The sequence below is a fragment of the Hirundo rustica genome, chromosome 1 (assembly GCF_015227805.2).
Source record: "Hirundo rustica isolate bHirRus1 chromosome 1, bHirRus1.pri.v3, whole genome shotgun sequence".
Taxonomy (NCBI): domain Eukaryota; kingdom Metazoa; phylum Chordata; class Aves; order Passeriformes; family Hirundinidae; genus Hirundo; species Hirundo rustica.
This window is the reverse complement of record NC_053450.1, coordinates 65679879-65695181: the sequence shown is the minus strand read 5'-3', so window position 1 is coordinate 65695181 and position 15303 is coordinate 65679879. Positions and strand designations below refer to the sequence as shown.

Genomic DNA, 15303 nt, shown 5'->3' with positions numbered 1-15303 from the left:
CTCCTTACTAATTCTGTTTATCCTATGTGTTATAGGCAGAGTTTTATTAGTGTGGATGTTATATCTCCATTCCAGTCTAAATCCTGGGGATCTTGGAAATATTGACAATGGAAACATTATTTCATAGCTGTGGTGGGCTGACCTTGGGCAGCAGCCAGGCATCCATCCATCTAGTCTCTCACTTCCTTTTCTCAGCATCACACAGGGAGAAAATAGATAGAAAATCTTACAGATTGTAATTAAGACAAGAAGATAATTCACTGATTGCTATCATAGGGAAAAACAAACAAACAAACAAACAAACAAAACCCAAAAAACCAACCAACCAAACAAAAAACAAACAAACAAAAAACAAACACACAAAAAAAACACCAACCAACCAACCAACCAACCAACCAACCAACCTAAAACAACAACAACAACAACAAAACCACAGACCCAACTTGGGAAAAATTAATTTAAATTTTTGCCAGTTAAAAATAGCATAAGAAAGTGAGAAATAAAGACAACACTAAACCTATTTTCCCTCTAACACTTCATTTTCATCGGGTTAGCTCCACTCCTTAATTCCCAACTCCTCTAACCCCTTCCACCACAGCCTGCATAGATGGAAGCACTCATCCCAGTCTTTCAGTTTCATTTTGATTTGGAGAGTTAAGAGGGCTTCTTGACAACTCCCCTGTCTGTTAAGGACAATTGGAAATTACAAAGCTAGACTTTAATGTAGAATAATGTTTTAGTACAAAAGGAGATGCTAGACCACAAATTAGGAGGCCAAATACATTAACTAGTACAAAAGATAGCAAATTAACTCTTAGTCATTTGTCTGAAAGACATTTAAGGACATGATTTTCTGTGCTTGTTTTAGAAAGTCATTTACTCCGGTATATTGTTTTTTTAAACAAGAAAGGAGTCAGACTTCTTTCATTTTCACTGTCCTCTGTCAACTGTAAGAGCTTGGAAATTTAGGTATTCAAGATAATAATTCATATAATTACTCCTCTCATTGTTCTGACTCCCTGTGCACTCCAGGAAGTTTGATCTGAGCAGTTCAACTTCTGGAAGCCCATAAAATCCCTGCAAATCCAGGGGGGGAAATAAAAACATATTTTATGAATTAATAACCTCATAAAATGGGAAAGTAATCTATTTTGGACAAGTTTTGGTTTAGTATTTTTAGGCGACCAAATTACTAAATCCTTGATTCTTTTCCTTTTCAGAGCATACTCAACACTTTTAGATATCTTGAGACTGCAAAAGCTGACCACCGACAGCAGGTTTTTACATATCACTGCTCTTCTGACAAGTAAGTTCCTCATTCTCTGATTTATTTTTTTCTCTCTGATATTCCTGACTTGTATCTTATTCTTGTATTTATTATATGGACTATAAAATTCATTTTCTGGACCAAGTAAGCATGAGTGCAAATTCAGTAATATGGAACTGCTCTTAAATTTCCCAGCTAGAATGAAACCTATCAATATTACAGATACAGCTGAGATGCAGCACTGACTCACCTAATTATCCCAACTTGTAGAGCCAATGGAACTGCAGTCATATCTCTGGGTGTTTTGGGAAACCTTTCTCCCAGTAAAATATTTTTTGGATGGAAAAATTAAATTGTTTAAATATGTGTATTTTCTTGTTGGACTTAGGGAAAGGAAGCTCAAAGAATTTGGAAGCTGCTAGAAATAATAGTATCTGAGGATAGCCTCTGCAATTAGAGGAAAGAGTGTTAGACGAACTGGAAAGGATTGGGAAAAGCAGAGAGGAAAAAACATTTGCATTGGAATGAGGAGGAAGAGGATCCTTATTAAGAGGAATAGAAAAGAAAGTTCCTTTCTGTTCAGGACTTGCTGAGAGAGAACTTGAGATCTTATTAAAATTTTAGTTTTCCTGTGCATAAAGTTTAACTTTCATAAGAGACTGCATTTTAAAACATAAAGTTATTCTAAACAATGAAGTTCACTTATCCTAACTTCTTAAGTGAGAAATCATATATCCTGAGACTGCTGCTCCAAAATTTCAGTGGAGTTTCTCACAGCACTACTAAATTTCATCTTTCTAGTTTCATAAACTTAGTGTAAATACTATATTATTTTCTACTTCTTGGAATATATTTCACTTATTTCTTTTCAGTGTATCCTGTAGATTTTAGGAAAGGCAGTGCCTGGTTCCAGGTTGGTTCAGTTTTGATAATCATGTTTTTTCACTCTGTGGATGATTGGTATTGAAATTTTAAGACTTTCTTTTTTTCCACTGCACATTTCTGAGATAAAGAATTGAATTTACATTGAATAAATTGAATTTAGTTTATATAGTATCAAAAATTTCATTACCTTGTACAATGTAATTAAGCATGTTTAGCTACCAGCAGTCTCCAAAAATCTTCTGATGTATTACTTCTTATAAATGAAGAAAAAGTGATATAAAGAACATGCACTATTAAATGACTCCCCACGGGAATAAAAATTTTTGGATTTATATTTATAAAAACAGCTTCCTTTTTTCTTATTGCTTGTTTGATTGCTTTTCAGGCATTTTAGCTATAAGCGCACAGCCAAACTTTTGAGTCTTATCTGGGGTCTTAAAGAATCCCAGAGTCATGGCTCCTGTTTCTCTCTTCCCAGGAAGCAGAAGTACTGAATATATCACAAGTTACTGAGTGATCCACCTGTCTGCACTTCTGGGTGGTTCACTTTCCTGTGTGGGCCAGAACACATCAGAGGTGTGGATAACAATAAAAATTTTCATATCTACTTAAGTGACCATTCAGTTGTACTTTGCTAAGGAGACAGACAGGCTAGAGCCAGCAGCTTCCATTCTTGGATTTGTCTGTGAGATGCAGTTTTGAAGCTCTGTCCTGTTTACCGTGAAAAGCTGACCGTAAGGAAGATGAGGCTGTTTGACGCGATGAATCCAAGCTTAATAATTGAATTACTGAATCTCTGTGGCATTAAGCATGTCAAGACTGTGCACGAAACTTATTCATCGGTTCATCAACCCAGGAAAGAAATAATAAATTGTGAGTCAATCTAAATGGAGAAAACGGAGGATTTAATTTTGAGATGGAACAAGGGGGATAAGTTCCAAGGAAGAGGCTCCATTTCTGCCTAGACAAATTAATTTCATTAACAACATTGTGTTTTGCTACAAAACCAAAGGAGAAGGATAGGCATACACCCACAGGTTAAGTAGTGGTGGTCATATCTCCTTTTATTTTGTAGAACAGCAGTCACAGGGTAAATCCCCTCTTCTACTAAATAATATTGGAACACAAATCCCTCTCCTGTGATCACAGTACCTACCAACTTCCTTGGTTCTACGGTATCCCCAGCAAAGTATTTATTAGAGTCTACTTCAAACTATTCAGTGTTCTCATAAAACATTATACTTACGCAACAGCAATGGATCACATGCTAAATGAAAATATCATAGAAAATACTTGGCAAGGGCAGTCATAATAGAGGGAGAGTTTTTGCCAAGAATTTCAGCAAGGTTCACTATTAGATGTTTTCAGTATTTTACGGACAGCCTGGAAGCCGACAGAATATCCTTGTCAATGAAATTTGCAAATGACACCAACAGTCCGGACCACTTGCTCTGTCAAGAGACCTGGGTTGCTTGGTAACCTCAGCCCATCTGTGTATAGCAACATACTGAATTTAGGGCTGAAGAGTACTAGTTTCATTGAGAGAAAGAGCAATGTGTTCTAAGGGGTCCTAATCTTTAAGGGAAATATTTCAGGAATCACAGCAAATAAGCAACTTCACTGAAAAAATTGATAACTTTAGAACAGTTTGTTGCTTTGGTTGTGAGTCTGACTTTGATGAGACTGATACCTGAAGGCTGTGTTTTGGTGACTCTGCTTTAAGAAAAAGTGCTATAAAAAAACATAGAGGGTCAGAAGAAATTATCACTCTGTCTTTCTTCTGTGCACTTTCTTTGTAATTAGTTTTCTGGAAAAGGGCTTGTTCCCTTCAGTTGGTATTATTAAAGTATACCGGCTTTCTGCCAAAGTGTAGCAGTAAATAATACGGTGGTTGACACAGCTAGTTTGATAATCTAGACTGGGAAGTAGAGTATTACCCCAAAAGAGTGAGTAACCTCATTTTACATCATCTTCTCCCTGCTTACTGTATTGTTGACAGGCAGCATAATTCCTGTAGTCAAAATAATGATGGAAGAAAAGTCTTTGATCACTACAATCAGTCCTGTTCCACTGCTGTGAGAATATCATACAACAGATTATTTTGACTGCTACTTCCTTTACATTAGGTACTTACGTTAGTACTTATATTAGTAAAAGTGGACCTATATTAGTTGCATTTAGAGAATTAGCCATTCTTTGTACTGACTAAACAGACCAATGTGGTTTTTCTGTGCCCTGCAAGATTATAAAATTAGCAGATTTCAGTCACTGCCATGGAGCTTTTCCAGACAGTAGAAAGTAAGATTTTCTGCCTCTATCAGCTCTCAAGAGATAGCTCTGCATGAACTAGATATTGCATAAAGCTAACCTGAATAAAGTGAAGAAAATACCGTCTCTGAACATGCGGACAAAGCTACAGATATCAAACTTGGACTAAACACTTCTGTCAGAAGCTGTTTTGTCCAGTCACTTAAACTCTCCCAGCTCAGTGGTTTGATAGTCAGCAAATATTTACCAACAGACACATAATACTTGAATACTGCATGTTATTTAATGTAAATCCAGATATTGAATGTAAGAACTTTGGCAGTACATTGTTAAAAACTCATTTTTAATTTTAAATTATTTTGTTTGAAAGGAAAGGATAATTTAAACTAAAAATGTGTATTTAAATTGAAAAAATGGACCTATTTAAAAAAAATACAAACAGCAGTTTCAGCAAAATCCATTCCTGTATTTAAAAAAAATATGCATGACTTCCTATGCAGGCTGCCTGCAGGACAATGGAAAATGAAGCAACTCTACTTGGCATGGCTATTTGGAAACCCTTGAGGTGTCAAAGAAGTGACATAGTGGCTTGCCCAAGGCAACAAGTGTGTTATACTTAGATCTTGATTGTTTATTTAATAAGCATAACAAAAAGGCAAAATGTTAAATGAACTATCTTAGTGAAAATAAACAGAATTATTACCATAAAGAAAACCAATATTATTTCTTATTTAGGGAATTTCAGAACCAGATTAAATGGACACTGAGATATAAAGGGAACATCCATTTTTTGTTTCAGCTTTTAAAGATAAGACAGCATTCATGAAAATATATTTGAGTTCTGTTTGGTAGTTATACAACATGAAGAAAAAATAACCTAAATGTGTGTTTGATCTTTCCTTTTTCCTAGAAATGCACATTGAGTCTTAGGCCCTACTCCAGCTCCCTGTTGTAAAATTCTGTTCAAATGAGTGTAATGGATTTACTTTCAGATATTTTTTCTCAGATTTCTAGCAGAATTTCTGCAGTGGAAGCCAAATGGTACCAAATTCTTTGTTGTAGAAAAAGGCACAGAAAATTCAGATGAGTGTAGAAAGACTATAAATAAAAAACATTAGCCTCTGACCCAACAATTGTCCAGAAACAAGTGCAATTATGTAGACAAATGGTGCTGATCACAATCTCCTTCCCCCACAGCGTGGCAATTGCTCGGCACAGAGCAGCGCTCAATAGATAGATGTGCTTTTGACATCAGCAGGATGGAATATGCCTGCCCACAGTGAGATAGAGCAGTCAGTGACTGGGCTGACAGCTATAACAAATAAAGAGCTTGCCTCAATGGGAGATGCTGAGCACCTGTGACACTTGTCTTTGCTAATTCAGATTTTTGCAGTTGAATGCAAGAGTGGATATGAAGGGTCACAGTCACCTGGTTGCAGGGGGAGGTGGGCAGCAGAGATGTCTGAATGAGCAAATCAGTTTTAGGGAGCCTCTAATCAGTCAAGAAATGCCAGAGGCACCAGACATAAAAGAAAAAAAAAGGCAAAAATTCAGGTTTCAAATTGTATTCAGCGATTACCTGTTCCCTCAAGATTACCTGTTCCTGGAGCAGCCATTGCCTGCCTTTGCCACCTGATTCTGAACCCACAGGCAGCACTTTCACCCCCTGCAGCAGTAGAAGCTCTTTGCAGCCCTCACTTCCTCCCTGTGTCTGTGGCCCCAGGCCTGATCCTGATGCCTCAAGGGAGCCCTTTGAGAGGACCCTTGTGTAATTCCCACTTTGAGGGGACACTCTGCAGGGGTGTTTGTGGCAACAGGAGGAATTAAGTGGGCAGGTCCTGCTGGGGCATTGAGTGCCAAAGTCACTGCTCTCATCCTCATGGATTCTCATTCCTTGAAAATCTCATGAACACAGATCTATCTAACTTCTGGCCTCTGATGGAGGGTCCTAAGTTTATTCATGCCATCATCTCACACTCTTCCAGCCAACACAGAGGAGGGAAGGACCTTGAGGGATTCTGGTCCTTTTGAGGGCTGAGTGAGCCTTCCAACATGTCTACTATCTTTCTGCTGTTGGCTAAAAGCAACTGTTCTCCAGAAGCGGGAGCTTTGGCTAAGTGCCTAAATGTAGGCAGGACCACTGTGAACTTCAGTCCTCATTCCTGTGAGTGAAGAGTGGCCTCAGCTCCTCACAGCTCACAGAGAGGCTACTGCTCTGCTCCTGCTCTCCAGCGGGCAGAGGCAGCTCAGCCTTCCAGGTTTGGGCTCTCCCAGCCTTGCTCCTGTGGACACAAATCATGGATGCCCCCAGCAGCTGCCCTTCCAGTGAGCACAGGATTCTGGGCTGAAAGGGTCTGCAGGGTCAGCAGTGCCTGTCGCAGCCCTTTGGCTGAAGAACAGTGCTGCGGCACTCACAACATTAAAAATAGAAGAAAACTGTCGCTGCGGCTGGGATCCCCGGGGCTATGGAGTATGTCTGTGACACCCTGCCCACAGCAGCTCCTCCTGGGACTCTGGCAAAGGGCTGCAAATTCCTGACAGACCAAAGAATTTGGGGCAGGGAATGTGTGTTTAGTGTCTTTTTAAGCAGGAGTGCCACTTCTGAATTATTATTCCCCCATTCTGATAGGACAGGGCAGGTTCAGTCCAGCTCAAGAGCAGTTTGACTAAATGTAGTCCTGTGTAGCTCAACATGCATAGTATTTTTGTATTGTAGTAGCCATAAGCAGTTAAAAGATAACACCTATTAAGCAGATACAGACACATTATTTGCCTGTCTTGTCGGGGTAGAAATGAGCAAAAAGCCAGAAATACACTTCATTAGGAAGGAACTAAGCCATATAATTATCCTGAGAAAATTGTCTTCGTAATTTTTTTTTTTCTAATGTTCTTACTATTCACCGAGATTTATATATTGAATAGAAGAGCAGAGCATCTGCCTTCTGTCCTATCAGCGTCATCAGGCTTGGGGAGTAGAGAGGGAGAAAAGGAAAAGAAAATATGTGAGTATGATAGTATGAATTATTTTATGCTGCCATATGGAGTTCAACTGGTTAAAAAAGAAAAAAAAAAAAATCTCCATTTCAATGCTATTTGTTTTATAATAGAAACTTTCCTTTTCTTCATCCTTCTACTTCCAGAAGGGTCTTATTCAGTGTATTCAATCCTAGCTGAAAGGTCACTGTTGTCCCATAAGAGAGACCTCCCTCCCTTTCCTGTCACTCCTGGATGCTGTGAATAGGGCTCTGTTTCTCTGAGGCTGAGATCCATCAGTGGGAAGGTGCACTAGGAGCAGCTGAGTATTGCCTTCCACTTCTGGAGGTTAAGTGTGTTACCCCTGGGTGATGCAGAAATTGTGGGAGGAGAGGGATGGTAAACCTCAACAGATCTACTGGCTCTGACCCTACAGCACTCAGCATCCTGACCCCCCTTCCACTGCACTGGGTCATTAATTTAAAATCATTCAGTCTCTTTAATAAACAGTTTCTTAGATAGCTAAACTTTAGCTTTATATTAAATTTCTTAGTCTAGGCATTTAACATTTGTGTTTGTATACACGTTTTTCTTTGTGTAATCCTGACTTTGACAAGGCATTGATGAAGTAACACATCTTGCAACATGAAGTAGACAAAGGGCTGCTCAATCCAACCAAGTTCTGATATTTCTAATCACAGTAATTACATGTCATTTTATTTTTGTCTTATGATATTCAGTAGGAGTTCTTGCAGAGCGGAACTCAAGTCTATGTGAATAATGCTCTGGGCTTTTTTCTGTGATATTGGGAGAGGACATGCAGGAAGGCTGTTGCTGTTCCAGGTTGTGCCGTGAATAAAGAAGAGACTAATTAACCAGTATGAAATGGAGACAAGACTCTACTTGGTGATTTCATTGGTTTGTGATCAGAGACCTTTGGCTGCACTGGATGGTTTGAGTGAGAGTAGAGCAAAGAGCAGCAAGCCCAGCACTAGAGGAGAATTTGAGCTCTAGGAGGAAACCACAGACTCAGACCCCCTGGCAGACACGTTTATGGAGAGATGGCCTGTACTGCAAGAAAAGGCTGTGAGGGCATAAAGGGACCTTTTTTCTGTTTGTATTTTCATACTTCCTAAATTAAAGTGTGTCTATGTGCCTTTACAAGCATCTCTCTCTCTCTTCACTTGCTTATAAAAACTCAGACCAGCTCCAAGTTCTTCCCATTAATAGGAAACAGTAGAGATGTTTGAAGAAAAGAAACAAGACTTATTACCTGCAGGTAAAAGCTCAGAAGCAATAGGATATAAACATCAGAGAAGAAATCTTTAGAGAGTCTACCTGCTAGTGCTTGGCATGCTTTTACTCAGTGTCTGCAAGAGGAGATTTGGGGCAAAGATGAAAACACTCAAGAGACAGAGCAGAGGGTTTATGTGTAACATCAGGGAACTCCTGTCAAAATTGGAAGAGTTTCTGAGGAAAAAGGAATAAGAATAGATAAATACTGTTTTGCAAAACAGCTAGATCAGTTTAATTGTAGCCTTTCAAAACATTTAACCTCAAATAGACAAGGAGCCTCGGAGGTTTCAGACTGATGATTTAAAAGTATGAGAAGATTGCAAACAATCTGTTAATTTTGGCTTAACTGTAGTCTTTTTTATCCTTAATTATTGGTAATATTTTCCATGTATTCCCACAGAAAAGGACAGACTAGAGACTCCTAAAATGTGACTCTTGTAAGGCAGTGAGAGTGTATCACACATCAAAACGACCAGAAAGGGACTAGATCAGTCCCCAGCAAATTAAGAATGTGTATTCACTGTGCTTGTAATAATGATAGTATGTTTTATAACGTTACATTTAAGCAATTGTTATTTCAGTCTTATGGAGCAAAGGGTGCAATCACTGAGATTTAGCTTTTAAATAGTGCATTTAATTGACACTGCTTGAAGAATATTAACAGTCCTTCAATAGTTGGTATTGTCTCACCCCTCATCCAACATGATTGTTTCAATTTAAACTACCTACCTGCTTTGTGCACAGAATTATTGACCAAAATATGTCTTTCTTCAACAAATGATTAGCTAAATCATCCTTTTATTTACAAGCAGCACTGTGTCCCTGTGCCCTAAATCTTGCTAGTTGGAAGAGTGGGAGTGGAAGCAATTTAATTAAGTTAACTTTATTGACACACTGGAGCTGTTGTTTAATAGCATGGCTCCTTGGAGTGTAGTGCAGGTAAATTGAATGAATGCCACAGAATATCACTTCCCTGTACTGCATATTTCAAACCTCTGCCAGGCAGTTTGGGAAGAGCAGCCAATCAGGAAAAAGGTTTTCCCAGCCTTGCTGGCGGGGTTGGCATTTCCCGTTACGCTCCGAACGAGGTGCTGAGTGTTACCCATGCATTCCTCGCAGTGTATTGAGAGGGATAACACTGGGACTGTGTCTTGTGCTCAGCTGCTGCATTTGGAAGGCAACTTTGTGGATTGGCTCTTCAGCCATGTATCCAAAACTGCCTTTTTATGAAGGAGGAAAACTAGCGTGCGAGTCTGAATGAAAGTGCTGTGAGTAAACTATCTAATATTAAAACCTCGATACACTCATTCTGCGTGAGAAATCAGACTCTAGAAGGATAAGAGATATTTTCTGGAGCTCTGCTTTTCATTAAGTACTTGGGAATAAAAAGAAAAATTGCAAAACTTCTTTTAACAGTTTTATGATAAAACAAAAGCTGCAAAGGCTTCCACTATGTATACTCATATACAATTGTGCCTGGTACTATTTCAGTTACTGTTTGTGTTGTTAAAATCTTTGTGTTAATGTCTTATTGGTATATAAAATGAGTACAACTGCCCCTCTGCAGCTAACTGGAACACACACCCTTTTCAGCACTGTTCTTCAACACTACCCACTGCATGATAAAAGACAGTATCTCAGTTTGTTGAGTCTGTACTTTCCATCACTTCTTTTAAAAGTAAAGCCAGATATGTAGTTCTGCAGTGTAACAGCAAATTCCTACAGCTTTTAACCCTTAAAGAATTTAATTTTCCTTGATTAAGACTGGGACCCAAAGACACAGTTTTACAGCTTTGCTTGAAGAATTAAATTCAGCCACTCAGCTGGTTTATGTTTCACTCTGGAAGATAATAATACATAAAACTTTAATTACAATTCCTACTTTGCTCATACTCATTCAATTCAATGTTAGAAAAGGTTTTTGTATAATTTTTTATCTAGAAACCGTTTTTTCTTTACTTGAAATGATGTTTTTGATTTTAAATGCCTGTGAGATGACAGAGCTGGGTTGTAGGGGGGGAGCACTGCTCTTTCTGGTGTGGACCAGAGTGGTTTAGAGACACAAACAAGTTTCAAGCATAAAATCCTTCTTTAGGTCAGACTTGTGAACTTTCTAACAATCACATTTAAAGAGTTGCAATGATTTTTGCCCCTATGGCAGGCTGATGATGAGACTGACTGAATGTCATTTCTCATGGCACACAAGCATATTTGGGGGTGGATGGACCTTGGGGCAATCATTTTCAGCTCCTCTCCTGACCTTTATGCCCTAATATGCCACGGACATCCTCAGAAGTGCTGCCAGGTGTTTTTAATATAGAAACCCAAGCTGTGATGCAGCCCAGTGAAGCTCCAGGCACTCAGAATCTGGCCCTCTGCTCTGATCCCTGGCCCATGATGTGAAGTCCAGAAGGTTAAACTGTTTTTAATTCAATGTTATATTAACATGGCTTTTGACTGGCACTGCGTGTTTGTGTATTTGCAGAAAATGATGATGTCTTGCATGAGTAACCCTGAGCAATTTACTAGCTGATATTCTTCAGTGCTCTATTACTTTACTTTCATTAAATGTGTGCTTTGGCAGCCATTGCTTGAAGTCCACATTCCATATTTGTGCAGAAAACTGTAGTTTCTATGCTAAAGATTGTGTCTGAAATAAAAATATTCAGAAAGCCTTATTGTGTATCTAATAGAACGAGAAGAAAATATATTTCCATGATGCCACCCCACAGGTCCTTCCAAGCGCAACAGACAAATCACAGTGAATCATTAGTGACTGTTTTCCTGTGTGAGAATGCATATAATATTTTTAGGTGAAGTTCTTTAAAGGTGTTAAAATACAAATACATTATAAATGCCTTAATTTTATTTTTACTTGATTACAGTTTTGAAGGACTATTATATCAAGGTTCCTAATATTATTTATTTAGTATGTTTAATTTTAAACTCAGAATTATTTAATATGTGTGTATATTAGTACTAATAATTATAATTACTTATAATTACTTATAATTAATATCTGCTAATTGATGGTTCTGGGTGGGGCACAGAACTCATGCTCAATGCTGTTTTAGACTTCTACATGTATATTTTTTCGTGGGAAAATTCAGCTTAAGCATCTCCCACCCCTCTCCACAGCCTTCCACCTACCTCTGCCCCTTTTCTTCCCAATGTGCTGGCATATTTTTTGTAGAACTGAACTCTGAACTGGGCTAGTAACCTTGAAAGGTTACCCATGTCCTTTCTTTTTCTCAAGATCCTTTATAAGGCAGAGCAATGAGCTCATCTGGTTTGCAGTGTAGCCTCCAAATCATTGCTCCAGTGCAACTGAACAAGGATCATGGGGAAGCGAGCTGACTCAGTTCAGGCAGGCCAGGGAAAAGTGCCCATCAAACCACCACTGGATTTTAAGACATGCCATTCGCTTGATGCTTTAGCCCGTAAACTCTACACAGACACACCTAAGTAATAGTAATGGTGGTGTTTTTTCTGAACTAAATCTTTGCTGAAAACTTTTGCCAGTACAGAAACAACATTTAGGGTTAGAATTAGTTTTTGAAATGTGAAGATTTTTAAGAATTTGGAGATTTTTAATACCAAAAACTAGGGAAAAGCTTATGTCAATGCATTTATACCACAGATAAGGAACATTTTTTTTATCTTAGAATTGGGTACAAGAAAATTATACTTTCTATACTTAAAAGAGTTTGCTGATTTACTAGCTGGTTTTGGGTTTGGTTGTTTTTTGGGTTTTTTTTCAAGTACAGCATATATCAAGTGGATAGAAGTAACATACTGTAACCTTTTCCCCCAGATACTAAAAGAAGTTTTTCCTGTGACTGGTCTTTCCCACACCTAAGGGACTGAGGCAGAGGTTTTACAGCAGCAGAGGGATGGCATCTTCTATGCTCCAGCTGTTCTTCCTAAAGATGTTCCTGTTTTCCTCTGTCATTGCCACCCAGCAGCTGGCAGTGCTGCCCCTCTGGTTTTGCTGGTGGAGTGGCTTGCATGACTGCTCCTGAAACCTGCTAACTCACCCAAGCCAGTTCAGATCCAGAGTTCACACTGCTTAAAATAAACTGGCTCGTTTTGCCTTGAACGTTTTAGAGAACGTTCTAGAGGACGTTCATGCAAACCCCTCTGTTGGCACAGCTGTGGGGCAGGGTGTGAAAAACAAGGAGAAGTAAAGTCACCAAACCAGTGTTAAGTTTGCTATTCCCACAGTCTGAACCACTTTAAACACAAGAGAAGGTGACAGAAGTGGCTGTAGCTTGGTTGTGTCCAGCAGACTTGCTTTCAGGCACGATGCTGAGCATGCAATGATAAGTACACCCATGTGCAAATATTTTTGTTCACGCTGATATTAAAACATTTGTTCACAGTTTCCTCCCTTTTTAAGACTGGAGCTAGCTTATGCCTTCATTTTGAGATTGGTTTTCTTCACTTCACATTAATTGATTGTTCATTTATTTAAGTAAGTAGAGATCAATGATGATGTGTCGAACTGTTGCCACACAGGAGACAAAACTTTGATTTTGACTACAATGTCATCTCTAAGTCAACCAGTTAGAAACATAAGAGTTGATTAGAAGGTGCTCTCAGCAGCTCACGGAGCTTAACCTGGCAGCAGACAGCTAATGGTCCATAATCCCTGCTATGGAAAGGCCTAAGGAGTTTGAAGAGTTCAGGTCGGTAATTTACTAGGAAATCCCTGATCATTCCTCCAGAAGAAAAATTAAGTATATGGAGAAGATAACATGTCCTGGACACCTCAGGAGGAACCCAGATGCTGAACAGGATTGATTAGTTTCTTTGACCTCAGTCAGAAGCCTGTTGTTGCAATATCTAAGTGGATTGTCTGCCGTATTGTGTATTACCATGAAAGGATGGCAGCACCAGCGTCACGACGAGAAGATCCATGTTCTGCTGCAAGGTGCATCATCCACAAAATTGCTGTTTAAATTCTTGACCAGTAGATGACAATAACCTTTATGAGGAGAGCTAACAGAAGAAGCAGGAGAAGAAATGTAGTTTCTCAGCTTGAAAGTCACATGTGAGAATTAATTAAACCCACTGGGTTTCGATCTTATTTAAGATCAAATATTAAATAAGGGAGGTTTAATAAAATCATTGAGAGGAACCTTGTTCCCTTGCATAAATGCAGTATACATTTCAAAAACTCTGTCCACAGGAGAAAATAAAACATCACAGGAAAGGAACCTTGTTATTAAAAAATCCAGGAAGTCTGAAGGGAACCCTGTAGTACACTGGCAGTGGAGGTACTCTGATTCAAGAAACTGCTTCAAAAGCACATCTGTCAAGTCAGGCATGGTATTTTAAAGACTTTTATTGAAGCACAAAAGGCCGGCAATAACCAACATCATAATTTCTGCCAGAGAATAGGAATTAAATGGTCACTTCAGTATTTTATTTTATGATCATCATTAACTGTCTTCTGTATCCAGGTTATTAGATATCTCTTAGCTGTCTTCTGCATCCACAGAATCACAGAATCAATTAGGTTGGAAAAGACCTCTGAGATCATCAAGTTCAATCTTTGATTGAACACCATCATGTCAGCTAGGCCAAGGCCCTGAGTTCTGCATCCAGTCTTTCCTTAAACACTTTCAGGAACACCGACTTCCCCAGCTCCCTGGGCAGCACATTCCAATATTTAATCACCCTCTGTGTGAAGAAAGGTTAATTGGACATGAAGAGAGCTGCTGGGTTGTTCTTAAACCTATCCTTTTCCTTGGCCTTGAGGAGAAGCTGAGAAAATTAGTTGGGGGAAGAAAGTCGTATTCAGATGGTCTAATTTCCATGTAAATTCCTTTGTCAGATGTTACCTAAAGTTTTAAAGTCAATTAAGAGCAGAGAATTAGATGCAGAAACTAGTGTTCTTATATAGGCCTTGTGACAATGGCTGATAGCAGGTACATAAAGAATAATATCTAAATGCAAGTAAACATCACGCAGCCACCTTCCTCTGGGACTAGTTTATTTATGGAAGACATGGGAAATGTAGAAATATCAGTGGTGCCACTTTAGCATAGCAAATTCACAGCTTTATTTGTATTCTAGATTACCAATCACAGACTGTCGTGGTGCTCTGACTGAAAACACAAAGTATCTTGTTAATCTGTGTGTGCTAACAGATTTTCTGTGTTGCAGAATAGGAACATAATCTTGAATAATTCTGCTCTCGTAATGTGTATAATTTCTACTCTAAGTAACTGCTCGGTCTTTTAGGAATAAGTCTTGATATTTTAAAAGATACAGGTTATAACTGATATTTTTGAGTTATAATTACTTATTGAAAAAAGAGTCCACTGAAATACCTAGCCAAAAGTATTTGATATATTTCCATGTGGAGCGGATGCAGTCACCATAATTCCAATTAAGTAAGAAGTTGCCTACATACTGGTCTATTTAATGGGTTTTACATCTAAGAATAATAATAATTAAAAAAAAAAAATCTAATGTTCTGTCTCTAGATTTTCTGCTTTTTATTTCAGATCCCACCCTATGCCTTCATTGTGGCAGAAAAGAAATGCTTTTATGCCTGTGATATAATTGTATTCTGAAGCCCCAGGCCTTGCCCAGTAGAACTAGTT

General features: G+C 38.6%; 1 protein-coding gene across 8 annotated transcripts in view; it reads left to right on the top strand.

Annotated features, from left to right (window-relative positions):
- LOC120751994 (poly(rC)-binding protein 3-like) overlaps nucleotides 1–15303 on the top strand; it is a 501663-nt gene that overhangs the window by 328001 nt on the left and 158359 nt on the right. For all 8 annotated transcript variants that reach the window (XM_040062607.2, XM_040062663.2, XM_040062626.2 and 5 more), the window contains exon 5: nucleotides 1221–1306. The gene's annotated coding sequence lies outside the window, so the exon portion shown is untranslated. The remainder of the gene's footprint in view (nucleotides 1–1220; nucleotides 1307–15303) is intronic.